This window comes from Phocoena sinus, chromosome 5 (assembly GCF_008692025.1).
Source record: "Phocoena sinus isolate mPhoSin1 chromosome 5, mPhoSin1.pri, whole genome shotgun sequence".
NCBI classification, from domain to species: domain Eukaryota; kingdom Metazoa; phylum Chordata; class Mammalia; order Artiodactyla; family Phocoenidae; genus Phocoena; species Phocoena sinus.
This window is the reverse complement of record NC_045767.1, coordinates 103521205-103535528: the sequence shown is the minus strand read 5'-3', so window position 1 is coordinate 103535528 and position 14324 is coordinate 103521205. Positions and strand designations below refer to the sequence as shown.

The following is a 14324-nucleotide window of genomic DNA, read 5'->3' as shown; positions in this document are numbered from 1 at the left end:
TCAAGTCCGTTCTCCAGTAGGTCTGCGTCTTTATTCCTGTCTTACCCCTAGGTTCTTCATGACATTTTTTTCCCCTTAAATTCCATATATATGTGTTAGCATACGGTATTTGTCTTTTTCTTTCTGACTTACTTCACTCTGTATGACAGACTCTAGGTCTATCCATCTCATTACAAATAGCTCAATTTCATTTCTTTTTAAGGCTGAGTAATATTCCATTGTATATACGTGCCACATCTTCTTTATCCATTCATCCGATGATGGGCGCTTAGGTTGTTTCCATCTCCGGGCTATTGTAAATAGAGCTGCAATGAACATTTTGGTGCATGACTCTTTTTGAATTTTGGTTTTCTCAGGGTATATGCCCAGTAGTGGGATTGCTGGGTCATATGGTAGTTCTATTTGTAGTTTTTTAAGGAACCTCCATACTGTTCTCCATAGTGGCTGAACCAATTCACATTCCCAGCAGCAGTGCAAGAGGGTTCCCTTTTCTCCACACCCTCTCCACCATTTATTGTTTCTAGATTTTTTGATGATGGCCATTCTGACTGGTGTGAGATGATATCTCATTGTAGTTTTGATTTGCATTTCTCTAATGATTAATGATGTTGAGCATTCTTTCATGTGTTTCTTGGCATTCTGTATATCTTCTTTGGAGAAATGTCTATTTAGGTCTTCTGCCCATTTTTGGATTGGGTTGTTTGTTTTTTTGTTATTGAGCTGCATGAGCTGCTTGTAAATTTTGGAGATTAATCCTTTGTCAGTTGCTTCATTTGCAAATATTTTCTCCCATTCTGAGGGTTGTCTTTTGGTCTTGATTATGGTTTCCTTTGCTGTGCAAAAGCTTTGAAGTTTCATTAGGTCCCATTTGTTTATTTTTGTTTTTATTTCCATTACTCTAGGAGGTGGGTCAGAAAAGATCTTGCTCTGATTTATGTCATAGAGTGTTCTGCCTATGTATTCCTCTAAGAGTTTGATAGTTTCTGGCCTTACATTTAGGTCTTTAATCCATTTTGAGCGTATTTTTGTGTATGGTGTTAGGGAATGATCTAATCTCATACTTTTACATGTACCTGTCCAGTTTTCCCAGCACTATTTATTGAAGAGGCTGTCCTTTCTCCACGGTACATTCCTGCCACCTTTATCAAACATAAGGTGTCCATATGTGCGTGGGTTTATCTCTGGGCTTTCTATCCTGTTCCATTGATCTATCTTTCTGTTTTCGCGCCAGTACCATACTGTCTTGATTACTGTAGCTTTGTAGTATAGTCCGAAGTCAGGGAGACTGATTCCTCCAGCTCCTTTTTTCGTTCTCAAGATTGCTTTGGCTATTCAGGGTCTTTTGTGTTTCCATACAAATTGCGAAATTTTTTGTTCTAGTTCTGTGAAAAATGCCAGTGGTAGTTTGATAGGGATTGCATTGAATCTGTAGATTGGGTAGTAGAGTCATTTTCACAATGTTGATTCTTCCCATCCAAGAACATGGTATATCTCTCCATCTATTTGTATCATCTTTAATTTCTTTCATCAGTGTCTTATAATTTTCTGCATACAGGTCTTTCGTCTCCTTAGGTAGGTTTATTCCTAGATATTTTATTCTTTTTGTTGCAATGGTAAATGGGAGTGTTTTCTTGATTTCACTTTCAGATTTTTCATCATTAGTATATAGGAATGCCAGAGATTTCTGTGCATTAATTTTGTATCCTGCTACTTTACCAAATTCATTGATTAGCTCTAGTAGTTTTCTGGTAGCATCTTAGGATTCTCTGTGTATAGTATCATGTCATCTGCAAACAGTGACAGCTTTACTTCTTCTTTTCCGATTTGGATTCCTTTTATTTCCTTTTCTTCTCTGATTGCTGTGGCTAAAACTTCCAAAACTATGTTGAATAACAGTGGTGAGAGTGGGCAACCTTGTCTTGTTCCTGATCTTAGTGGAAATGCTTTCAGTTTTTCACCATTGAGGATGATGTTGGCTGTGGGCTTGTCATATATGCCTTTATTATGTTGAGGAAAGTTCCCTCTATGCCTACTTTCTGCAAGGTTTTTATCATAAATGGGTGTTGAATTTTGTCGAAAGCTTTCTCTGCATCTATTGAGATGATCATATGGTTTTTCTCCTTCAATTTGTTAATATGGTTTATCACATTGATAGATTTGCGTATATTGAAAAATCCTTGCATTCCTGGAATAAACCCCACTTGATCATGGTGTATGATCCTTTTAATGTGCTGTTGGATTCTGTTTGCTAGTATTTTGTTGAGGATTTTTGCATCTATGTTCATCAGTGATATTGGCCTGTAGTTTTCTTTCTTTGTGACATCCTTGTCTGGTTTTGGTATCAAGGTGATGGTGGCCTCCTAGAAGGAATTTGGGAGTGTTCCTCCCTCTGCTATATTTTGGAAGAGTTCGAGAAGGATAGGTGTTAGCTCTTCTCTAAACGTTTCATAGAATTCAACTGTGAAGCCATCTGGTCCGGGGTTTTTGTTTGTTGGAAGGTTTTTAATCACAGTTTCAATTTCAGTGCTTGTGATTGGTCTGTTCATATTTTCTATTTCTTCCTGCTTCAGTCTTGGCAGGTTGTGCATTTCTAAGAATTTGTCCATTTCTTCCAGATTGTCCATTTTATTGGCATAGAGTTGCTTGTAGTAATCTCTCATGATTTTTTTTATTTCTGCAGTGTCAGTTGTTACTCCTCCTTTTTCATTTCTAATTCTATTGATTTGAGTCTTCTCCCTTTTTTTCTTGATGAGTCTGGCTAGTGGTTTATCTGTTTTGTTTATCTTCTCAAAGAACCAGCTTTTAGTTTTATTGATGTTTGCTATCGTTTCCTTCATTTCTGTTTCATTTATTTCTGATCTGATTTTTATGATTTCTTTCCTTCAGCTAGCTTTGGGGTTTTTTTTGTTCTTCTTTCTCTAATTGCTTGAGGTGCAAGGTTAGGTTGTTTATTCGAGATGTTTCTTGCTTCTTAAGGTGGGCTTGTATTGCTATGAACTTCCCTGTTAGAACTGCTTTTGCTGCATCCCATAGGTTTTGGGTCATTGTGTCTCCACTGTCATTTGTTTCTAGGTATTTTTTTTATTTCCTCTTTGATTTCTTCAGTGATCACTTCATTATTAAGTAGTGTATTGTTTAGCCTCCATGTGTTTGTATTTTTTACAGATCTTTTCCTGTAATTGATACCTAGTCTCATGGCGTTGTGGTCAGAAAAGATACTTGATACAATTTCAATTTTCTTAAATTTACCAAGGCTTGATTTGTGACCCACGATATGATCTATCCTGGAGAATGTTCCATGAGCACTTGAGAAAAATGTGTATTCTGTTTTTGGATGGAGTGTCCTATAAATATCAATTAAGTCCATCTTGTTTAATGTATCATTTAAAGCTTGTGTTTCCTTATTTATTTTCATTTTGGATGATCTGTCCATGGGTGAAAGTGGGGTGTTAAAGTCCCCTACTATGAATGTTACTGTCGATTTCCCCTTTTATGGCTGTTAGTATTTGCCTAATGTATTGAGGTGCTCCTATGTTGGGTGCATAAATATTTACAATTGTTATATCTTCTTTTTGGATTGATCCCTTGATCGTTATGTAGTGTCCTTCATTGTCTCTTTTAATAGTCCTTATTTTAAAGTCTATTTTGTCTGATATGAGAATTGCTACTCCAGCTTTCTTTTGGTTTCCATTTGCATGGAATATCTTTTTCCATCCCTTTACTTTCAGTCTGTATGTGTCTCTAGGTCTGAAGTGGGTCTCTTGTAGACAGCATATATGAGGGTCTTGTTTTTGTATCCATTCAGCCAATCTGTGTCATTTGGTGGGAGCATTTAGTCCATTTACATTTAAGGTAATTATCGATATGTATGTTCCTATTCCCATTTTCTATATTGTTTTGGGTTCATTATTATAGGTCATTTCCTTCTCTTGTGTTTCTTGTCTAGAGAAGTTCCTTTAGCATTTGTTGTAAAGCTGGTTTGGTGGTGCTGAACTCTCTCAGCTTTTGCTTGTCTGTAAAGGTTTTAATTTCTCCATCAAATCTGAATGAGATCCTTGCTGGGTAGAGTAGTCTTGGTTTTAGGTTTTTCTCCTTCATCACTTTCAGTATGTCCTGCCACTCCCTTCTGGCTTGTAGGCTTTCTGCTGAGATATCAGCTGTTAACCTTATGGGGATTCCCTTGTGTGTTATTTGTTGTTTTTCCCTTGCTGCTTTTAATATGCTTTCTTTGTATTTAATTTTTGACAGTTTGATTAATATGTGTCTTGGCGTATTTCTCCTTGGATTTATCCTGTATGGGACCCTCTGTGCTTCCTGGACTTGTTTAACTATTTCCTTTCCCATATTAGGGAAGTTTTCAACTATAATCTCTTCAAATATTTTCTCAGTCCCTTTCTTTTTCTCTTCTTCTTCTGGAACCCCTATAATTTGAATGTTGGTGCGTTTAATGTTGTCCCAGAGGTCTCTGAGACTGTCCTCAGTTCTTTTCATTCTTTTTTCTTTATTCTGCTCTGCAGTAGTTATTTGCACTATTTTATGTTCCAGGTCACTTATCCGTTCTTCTGCCTCAGTTATTCTGCTATTGATCCCATCTAGAGTACTTTTAATTTCATTTATTGCGTTGTTCATCGTTGCTTGTTTCATCTTTATTTCTTCTAGGTCCTTGTTAACTGTTTCTTGCATTTTGTCCATTCTATTTCCAAGATTGCGGATCATCCTTACTATCATTCTGAATTCTTTTTCAGGTAGAGTGGCTATTTCCTCTTCATTTGTTAGGTCTGGTGCATTTTTATCTTGCTCCTTCATCTGCTGTGTGTTTTTCTGTCTTCTCATTTTGCTTATCTTACTGTCTTTGGGGTCTCCTTTTTGCAGGCTGCACGTTCGTAGTTCCCGTTGTTTTTGATGTCTGTCTCCAGTGGCTAAGGTTGTTTCAGTGGGTTGTGTAGGCTTCCTGGTGGAGGGGACTAGTGCCTGTGTTGTGGTGGATGAGGCTGGATCTTGTCTCTCTAGTGGGCAGGTTCACGTCTGGTGGTGTGTTTTGGGGTGTCTGTGGCCTTATTATGATTTTAGGCAGCCTCTCTGATAATGGGTGGGGTTGTGTTCCTGTTTTGCTAGTTGTTTGGCATAGGTTGTCCAGCACTGTGGCTTGCTGGTCGTTGAAGGAAGCTGGGTGCTGGTGTTAAGATGGAGGTCTCTGGGAGATTTTCGCCATTTGATATTATGTGGAGCTGGGAGGTCTCTTGTTGACCAGTGTCCTGAAGTTGGCTCTCCTACCTCAGAGGCAGAGCCCTGACTCCTGGCTGGAGCACCAAGAGCCTTTCATCCACACGGCTCAGAATAAAAGGGAGAAAAAGTAGAGAGAATTAGTATAAGTATGAGGAAAGAAAGAAGGAAAGGAGGAAAGGAAGGAAGGAAGAAAGAAGCAAAGAAGGAAAGAAAGGAGGGAGGGAGGAAGGAAGGAAGGAGGGAAAGAAGGAGAAAAGACAAAGAACGAAGATACAGTAAAAATAAAGTATAATATAGTTATTGAATTAAAAAATATTTAGAAAAAAAGGGACGGTAGAACCTTAGGACAAATGTTGGAAGCAAAGCTATACAGAGAAAATCTTACATAGAAGCATACACATACACCTTCACAAAAAGAGGTAAAGGGGGAAAAATCATAAATCTTGCTCTCAGAGACCACCTCCTCAATTTGGGGTGATTCGTTGTCTAAAGGAGGGAAGGAAGGAAGGAAGGAAAGAAAGAAAGAACAAAGGTAAAGTATAATAAAGTTATTAAAATTAATTATTAAGAAAAAAAATTTTTTTAAAAACCATGGATGGATAGAGAGCCCTAGGACAAATGGTGGAAGCAAGAGTATACAGACAAGATCTCACATAGAAGCATACACGTACACATTCACAGAAAGAGGAAAAGGGAAAAAAATCATAGATCTCGCTCCTAAATTCCACCTCTTCAATTTGGGATCATTACTTGTCTATTCAGGTATTCCACAGATGCAGGGTACATCAACTTGATTGTGGAGCTTTAATGCGCTGCTTCTGAGGCTGCTGGGAGAGATTTCCCTTTCTCTTCTTTGTTCTCACAGCTCACAGGAGCTCAGCTTTGGATTTGGCCCTGCCTCTGCGTGTAGGTCGCTGGAGGGCGTCTGTTTTTTGCTCAGACAGGACGGGTTTAAAGGAGCCTTTGATTCGGGGGCTCCGGCTCACTCAGGCCGGGGTTGGGGGGGGGAAGGAGGGGCACTGCGTGCGGGGCGGGCCTGCGGCGTCAGAGGCGGCGTGACGTTGCGGCAGAGGCCGGCGTGACGTTGCGCCAGCCTGAGGCCCGCTGTGTGTTCTCCCGGGGAAGTTGTCCCTGGATCCCGGGAACCTGGTAGTGGCGGGCTGCACAGGCTCCGCGGAAGAGGGCTGTGGAGAGTGACCTGTGCTCGCACACAGGCCCCTTGGTGGCGGCAGCAGCATCCTTAGCGTCTCCCGCCCGTCTCTGGGGTTCGCGCTTTTAGCCGCGGCTCGCGCCCGTCTCTGGAGATCCTTTAAGCAGCGCTCTTAAACCCCTCTTCTCGCGCACCAGGAAACAAAGAGGGAAGAAAAAGTCTCTTGCCTCTTCGGCAGGTGCAGGCTTTTCCCCGAACTCCCTCCCGGCTAGTCGTGGTGCACTAACCCCTTCAGGCTATGTTCAAGCCGCCAACCCCAGTCCTCTCCCTGGCTCCGTCCAAAACCGAAACCCGAGCCTCACCTCGCAGCCCCGCCCGCCCCGGCGGGTGAGCAGACAAGCCTCTCGGGCTGGTGAGTGTCGGTCGGCACCGATCCTCTGTGCGGGAATCTCCCCGCTTTGCCCTCTGCACCTGTCGCTGTGCACTACTCCGCGGTTCCGAAGCTCCCCCCCTCTGCCTCCCGCAGTCTCCGCCCGCGGAGGGGCTTCCTAGTGTGTGGAAACTTTTCCTCTTTCACAGCTCCCTCTCACTGGTGCAGGTGCCGTCTTTATTCTTTTGTCTCTGTTTTTTCTTTTGCCCTACCCAGTTACGTGGGGAGTTTCTTGCCCTTTGGGAGGTCTGAGGTCTTCTGCCAGCCTTCAGTAGGTGTTCTGTAGGAGTTGTTCCACGTGTAGATGTATTTCTGGTGTATCCGTGGGGAGGAAGGCGATCTCCGCGTCTTACTATTCCGCCATCTTCAAGGTCCCCCCAACATAGTAGTACCTTTATGCTTTTGCTGTAAGGCCTCTTTTCTGTGATTGTGAATTGTTGTGTTTACGTGTAAAAGTACATTATTTTTTGTTGTGTATTTCCTGTAGTGAACCAGTAAAACCTATCTTCTTCTGTTTGAAGTTATTTTTTTCTTCAGAACTTCCTGTTTTGTTGGTTGATGTGACTTTACTGGCTCTTAGAGGAACAATAAAAATGGCCTTAACTTCCTGTCTGCCTCAGTGTCATAATGTGCCAGGGTATGATAGAAACAAACTTCCGTGGACCATCTCTTTTTTTCTGGTGTTTTTAATCCCTTTAATATATTGGGGGAAGGAGGAGTATCATCTTTTTTTCTTCCTAGGAGTCAGAATCTTAGATACATTAAAAAAAATTCTGGGTTAGAGTTTAGGTGGAGTTACACTTGCACTCATTATTAATATGCAGTCTTTATAAGTCTCACAGTCAGTTCTTATTAGGATGTTATCTCTTTTTTTTTATTAACGTTTTTATTGAATTTGTTACAGTAATGCTTCTGTTTTTTATGTTTTGGTGTTTTGGTCGCAAGGCATGTGGGATCTTAACTGCCCAACCAAGGATCGAACCTGCACCCCCTGCATTGGAAGGCAAAGTCTTAACCACTGGATCGCCAGGGAAGTCCCTCGGCTAAGTTCTATAGAGTGAATGTCTTAGGGTAAATACTTTTTTCCTGCTCCGGTCTTCCTGTTCTACTTTATATAATAGATTTTTTAAAAAGTTGAAAACATTGCATTCTTTAAATAGACCATTTTAAAAGAATTTAATATAGAAAGTTTTTGAGCTGTTGTGTCTTGCCCAAATCTGATGTCAAATGTAAAAGTAATTTTATCAAAATGAATATTTGTTAATGCCCTTTTTATAGAGCAGTCCTCTGACAAAGGAAATAATTTTATGACCATAATAAAGCCTTTTACTAGATAGAAGCTAGAGTAGTTTGATATGAGGTAAGATGCTTATATCTAGGTAAGCTAGAGTAGTTTGATATAAGGTAAGATTTGAGACATAATCTTTTCAAAGAGTTCACACTGTATTAAGCAGATATGTCTAAAACACAAGGGGAAGAAAACTAAATGAATTAGAGAAGTCAAACTACTGTTTGTGTTCATAGAAGGGAGATCACATCCCATTGGAAGAATTAGAGAAGATTCATGAAAGAAGCATTACTTAATATGCTAGGCTTTCACATCATTACCCCATGAGGAACAGCTTGAGAACTTGTACATAAACTTGAGGAAAATTGAATAGTGAAGTCTGTGATATAGTAGAAGAAGAATGGGCTTAATCAGAACTGAATTGAAACCCTAACTCCCACCATTTTTAAAAAAATAAATTTATTTTATTTATTTATTTTTGGCTTCATTGGGGTTTTGTTGCTGCACATGGGCTTTCTCTACTTGCGGAGAGCGGGGGCCACTCTTCGTTGCGGTGCGCGTGCTTCTCATTGCAGTGGCTTCTCGTTGTGGAGCACGGGCTCTAGGTGTGCGGGTTTCAGTAATTATGGCACACGGGCTTAGTTGCTCCGCAACGTGTGGGATCTTCCTGTACCAGGGCTCAAACTCATGTTCCCTGCATTGGCAGGTGGATTCTTAACTACTGCGCCACCAGGGAAGTCCCTTCCGCCATTTTCTACCTGTGTGACAGCAAGTCAGGGATGTTTAGGCTGTCTATAATGTAGTTGTGATGCTTAAATGACAGAGTACAGTCTGCCCTCTGTATCTGCACGTTCTGCATCTGTGGAAAGGGAGAGCCAGCTGTATTATGCCATTTTGTATAAGAGACTTGAGCATCGTTGGGTTTTGGTATTTGAGGGAGGTCCTGGAACCAATCCCTCATGGATACTGAGGGACGACTGTACATGTAAGATTTCTGGAAAAATATGTGACACCCAGTGGTTTAGTAAATAGTCTTTCCCCTCCTTTTCCCTTCTTTATGTCAAAAATTAATGGAGGAAAAGATTAGGAGGTAGGCTGAAGTCAGAGCAAGGAGAGTCTTGAATGTCTGGATAAGTTGTTGAAATACATAACATTAAGCAGTTTGGAAGGGACACTTATAGCTAGATAAATCTGGCAGCCTTGCCCTTGATGGATGTTTAGGGATGGGACAAAGGAGCATGGTGATTGGTTAATGGAAAATATGAATTAGAGTACAGTGAAAGAGAGTAGAGTTCAATGAGAGTAGGAAGAAAGAGATGAATAGGAGAGAGATTTTTCCCAAGTAGAAATCAGGGGAATTAAAACTGATGGGTTATGTAAGTCGAAAAAGGAGTCAGATTGGCTCAGGATTTGAATTAGGGCAACTGAAAAAATGGCGTTGCCACTTGCAAAAGCAGAGGAATTAGAAAAAATAGCTGGTTTTACAAGGGGGAATTAGACTTTGATTTTTCATGTATTTTTGTTCTGTAATTCTGTTTCACTTGCAGTATGCTCTGAACAGTAGTGCAGGGGTTAATAGCACAGACACTTGGAGTCCTGCTGTCTAGGTTTGAGTCCTGACTCCACCACTTAAAATTATTATATCTTCTTGGTGAATTGACCCTTTTATGTATGTAGTGTCTTTTTTTTTTTTTTTTGAGGTAAACTACTCACAACATAAAATTTCCCATCTAAACCATTTTTAAGTGTACAGTACATTAATGTTAAGTGTGTTTACATTGTGCAAAAATGAAATGCTTATACCCATTGAACGGCAACTCTTTTTCCCCACCCCTCAGCCTCTGGTAACCACCATTTTATTTTTTTCTAAGAATATGACTACTTCAGATATCTCATATAAGTGGATTCATGCAGTATTTGTCTTTTTTGTGACGGCCTTATTTCACTTAGCATAAATGTCCTGAAGGTCCATCTGTGTTGTGGCATATAACAATTTTCTTCTTTTTTTTTTTAAGACTGAATAATACTCATTCTATGAATAATACTCATTCTATGTGTATACCACTTTTTCTTAATCCATTCATCCATTGATGGGCATTTAGGTTGCTTCTACCTCTTGGCTATTGTGAATAATGCTGCAGTGAACGTGGTTACGCAAATATACCTTCTTGGTCCTGTTTTCAGTTCTTTTGTATATATACACAGAAGTGGGATTGCTGCATGATGTGGTAATTCTATTTTAGATTTTTGCGGAACTGTCATACTGTTTATGTTCTATCTGTACTGTATTACTATTCCCAGCAACAGTATGTAAGGATTCCAGTTTCTCCACATCTTGGCCTGCATTTGTTATCTTCTGTTTGTTTTGAAAGTGTGAGGTGGTATCTCATTGTGATTTTGATTTGCATTTCCCTAATGATTAGTGATGTTAAGCACCTTTTCGTATGTTTATTGGCCATTTGTATTTCTTTGGAGAAATGTTTATTCAAGTTCTTTGCCCATTTTTAATTGGATTGTCAGTTTTTTATTGTGTGTTATAGGAGTTTATTATGGATATTAACCCCTCATCAGGTATATGGTTTGCAAATATTTTCTGCCATTCTGTGGGTTGCCTTCTTACCCTGTTGATTGTTTCCTTTGCTGCACAGAAGTTTTAAAGTTTGATATAGTCCCCGTTTGTCTATTTTTTTTCTTTTGTTGCTGGTGCTTTTGGTCATATATCCAAGAAATCATTGCCAAATCCAGTGTCAAAGTGTTTTCCCCATGTTTTCTTCTAGGAGTTTTATAGTTTCAGGTCTTACATTTAGATCTTTAATATACTTTGGGTTAATTTTTGTGCATGGTGTAAGGTAAGAGTCAAACTTTATTCTTTTGCATGTGGATATCCATGTTTTATGTCTTTTTATTATCACTAGTAATTTTCTTTACTCTGAAGTTTGTGTTTGATAATGCAGCCACTTCCATTTTCTTTACTATTACTATTAGCATTACTATTAGCATGGTATATCTGTTTCTATCCTTTTAACTTATTTGTATCTTTATACTTGAAGTGGCTCTTTTCTTGTAGGCAACTTATAGTTGGGTCTCACTTTTTTTTCCCCCCACTTTTTCTTATCCAGTCTGTCTTTTTTTTTTTTTTAGCCTTTATTTGAGGTAATTGTAGATTCACATGCAGTCGTAAGAAATAATAGATCTTGTATATCCTTCACCCAGTTTCCCTCAATGCTAATATCTTGCATAACTTTAGAACAATATCATAACCAAGGAATTGACATTAATATAGTCTGCTTACCTTATTCAGATTTCTCCTGTTTTACATGCACTAATTTATGAATGTATATGTTATCACATGTGTAAATTCATGTGACCACTACCACAGTCAAGATATAGTATAGTTCTATCACAAATATCTTTTGTGGTACCCATTTACAACCCCAGCCACTCCTCTTCCTTCATCTTTCCCTATCTCCTGGCAACCACTAATCTTCTCTCCATCGCTATAATTCTGTCATTTCAAGGTTGTTACGTAAATGGAATCGTATAGTATGTAACCTTTTGAGACTGTTTTTTTTTTCATGCAGCATAATGTTATATGTTTCAATGGCTTATTCTTTTTTTATTGCTGAGTAGTATTCCTGAGTCTCTGTCTTTTAGTTGGGGGTGTTTAGACCACTTATATTTAACATGATTATTGACATAGTTGGGTTTAAATCAGCCATCCTTCTCAGGTTTTGGCAAACTATGACCCAAGCACCAAATGACACCAACTGTTTTTATAAATTAAGTTTTACTGAAATATATCTATGCTCATTTACTTACTATTGTCTGTGGTTGCTTTTGTGCTACATTGACAAAGTTGAGTAGTTGTGATAGAGATTTACCATCTGCGAAGCCTGAAATGCTTACTATCTGACTGTTTACCGAAGAGGTTTTCAACTACAAATTGGGGTATTTGTTTCCTATTTGTTCCATCTGTTCATTGTTTATTCTGCATCAGAAATGTGAGCTTAAAAGGTACTAGAGTGGTTGCTGCCTATTAGAACATCTACACATGCTTTCCTCAGATAAAAGTTTAGACCTGACAGAAGGTGTCTGTATTAGTTCTCTACTCTGTTTAACAGACTACCATTAACTTAGTGGCTTAAAACAACACACATTTATTATCTTTCGGTTTCTGTGAGTAAGGAGTCTGGCTTATCTGGGTCCTTTGCTCAGGATCTCACAAAAGCTGCAGTCAGGGTGTGGGCCAGTCTTTGTTATCCTATGGATGCTTAACTATGGAAAAAATCTACTTCCAAACTCATTTAGGTTGTTGGGAGAATTTCTTTGCAGTTGTGTGACTGAGGACCCTAACTTTTTACTGACAGTCAGGTGGAGGCCTCCCTCAGGTTCTGGGGATTGCCTATAGTTTCCTGCTACGTGGCTCTCTCCATGGCACTTAGCTGCTTCAAGGCTTGCAGGAGAGGCTCTCACACAAGCTTATATAATGTAACATAATCAAGAGAGTGACAGTTCATCACCTTTCCATATTCTGTTGGTTAGAAGCAAATCACAGGTTCTTCTCATACTCAAGGGGATTATATGAAGGCATGACTCATTGGGGGTCACCATCATGTGTCCACCACAGTAACTTTAAGAAGATATTAATAACTATTGGGATTTCCCTGGAGGTCCAGTGGTTAAGACTTCACGCTCCTAATGCAGGGGGCATGGGTTTGATCCCTGATTGGGGAACCTAAGATCTTGTATGCTGTGTGGCGCAGCCAAAAAAAAAAAAAGTATATTAATAACTATAATCTGTAGTCTTACATTGACCATTTTGGTTCCTGTCAAAAGCTGGAAATAGTTGATGCAATTAACAGTAAAGAGGTAATACAGGAAAAGACTAGTTAAGGTATTTATCTTTTTCAAAAACTGCATAATAAGTGAAGCTTCCACGCTAATAATACCAGTATTTGCAACATGGGTCATACTTTCATAAGCACTTGTAAATCCATTATTGCATTTGATATAATTCTCAGAATAGTCTTATGAAGTAGATAGGTATACCTATTTACAGATAAATTGAGGTTAGCAAAGACTTCAAAAAAAGCCAGTAAGTGGTATAATCACGGATTTTAACTTAAAGTCTGTTTGTTTCTGTCACTAAAATAGGATTGTAGCACAGAACTATTGGTGGCGTGAATAGTCATCAAATATGCTTTGATAATGAGTAAGTTTGACTTTATGTAAATACTAGTAAATTCGATGTGAAAATGCAAATAAAATGAGATTTTTATAATGAAGTGTCCGTGTTTAGCAACACCGTATCTCTAATCCCCAGAATATTTCTGTAAGGTAAGTGGTTTCTCTGTTTCACAGAGGAGGTAACTAAAGTTTAAGCAGATTGTCATTTACCCAAGGTTACTCAGTTGGTAAATGGTGGAACCATGATCTGACCTCAAAATCTAGGATGAACCTATTTCAGTCAAAATACCCTCTTTTTTTTTTTTTTTGCGGTACGCGGGCCTCTCACTGCTGTGGCCTCTCCCATTGCGGAGCACAGGCTCCGGATGCGCAGGCTCAACAGCCGTGGCTCACGGGCCTAGCCGCTCCGCGGCATGTGGGATCTTCCTGGACCGGGGCACGAACCCGTGTCCCCTGCATCGGCAGGCGGACTCTCAACCACTGTGCCACCAGGGAAGCCCTACCCTCTATTTTTGCTTTGCATCATCGGATAGTCTTTAAACTTAAAATTTTTAGCTTATAGCCTCTCTTTTTGGAGATAGTGCATTCCACATCCTGAAAGTCATGTGCTATTGAATTATTCTCAAATTAGATTTTTGTTTAATGTGATAAAATACACATAGCATAAAATTTACCGTCTTAATTTTTTTTTTTTTTTTTTTTTTTTGTGGTATGCGGGCCTCTCACTGTTGTGGCCTCTCCCGTTGGGGAGCGCAGGCTCCGGACACTCAGGCTCAGCGGCCATGGCTCATGGGCCTAGCCGCTTCGTGGCATGTGGGATCCTCCCGGACCAGGGCACGAACCCATGCCCCCTGCATTGACAGGCGGACTCTCAACCACTGCGCCACCAGAGAAGCCCAACCATCTTAATTATTTTTAAGTGCATGTTTCAATGGTGTTAAATACATTCACATTGTTATGCCATCATCACCACCATCCATTCCTATAACTCTTTTCATCTTGTAAAACTGAAACTCTGTACCCATTAAACAAGCCCCCCATTC

The 14324-nt window shown here is 39.6% G+C and overlaps 1 protein-coding gene across 4 annotated transcripts in view; it reads left to right on the top strand.

The window, feature by feature from the left end:
- The window catches only part of KLHL8 (kelch like family member 8), a 71388-nt gene that overhangs the window by 11347 nt on the left and 45717 nt on the right, over nt 1-14324 (top strand). For 2 of the 4 annotated variants that reach the window (XM_032632986.1, XM_032632989.1), the window contains exon 2: nt 7752-7877. The exons of the other annotated variants lie outside the window; for them this stretch is intronic. The gene's annotated coding sequence lies outside the window, so the exon portion shown is untranslated. The remainder of the gene's footprint in view (nt 1-7751; nt 7878-14324) is intronic. 4 annotated transcript variants of the gene reach the window in all.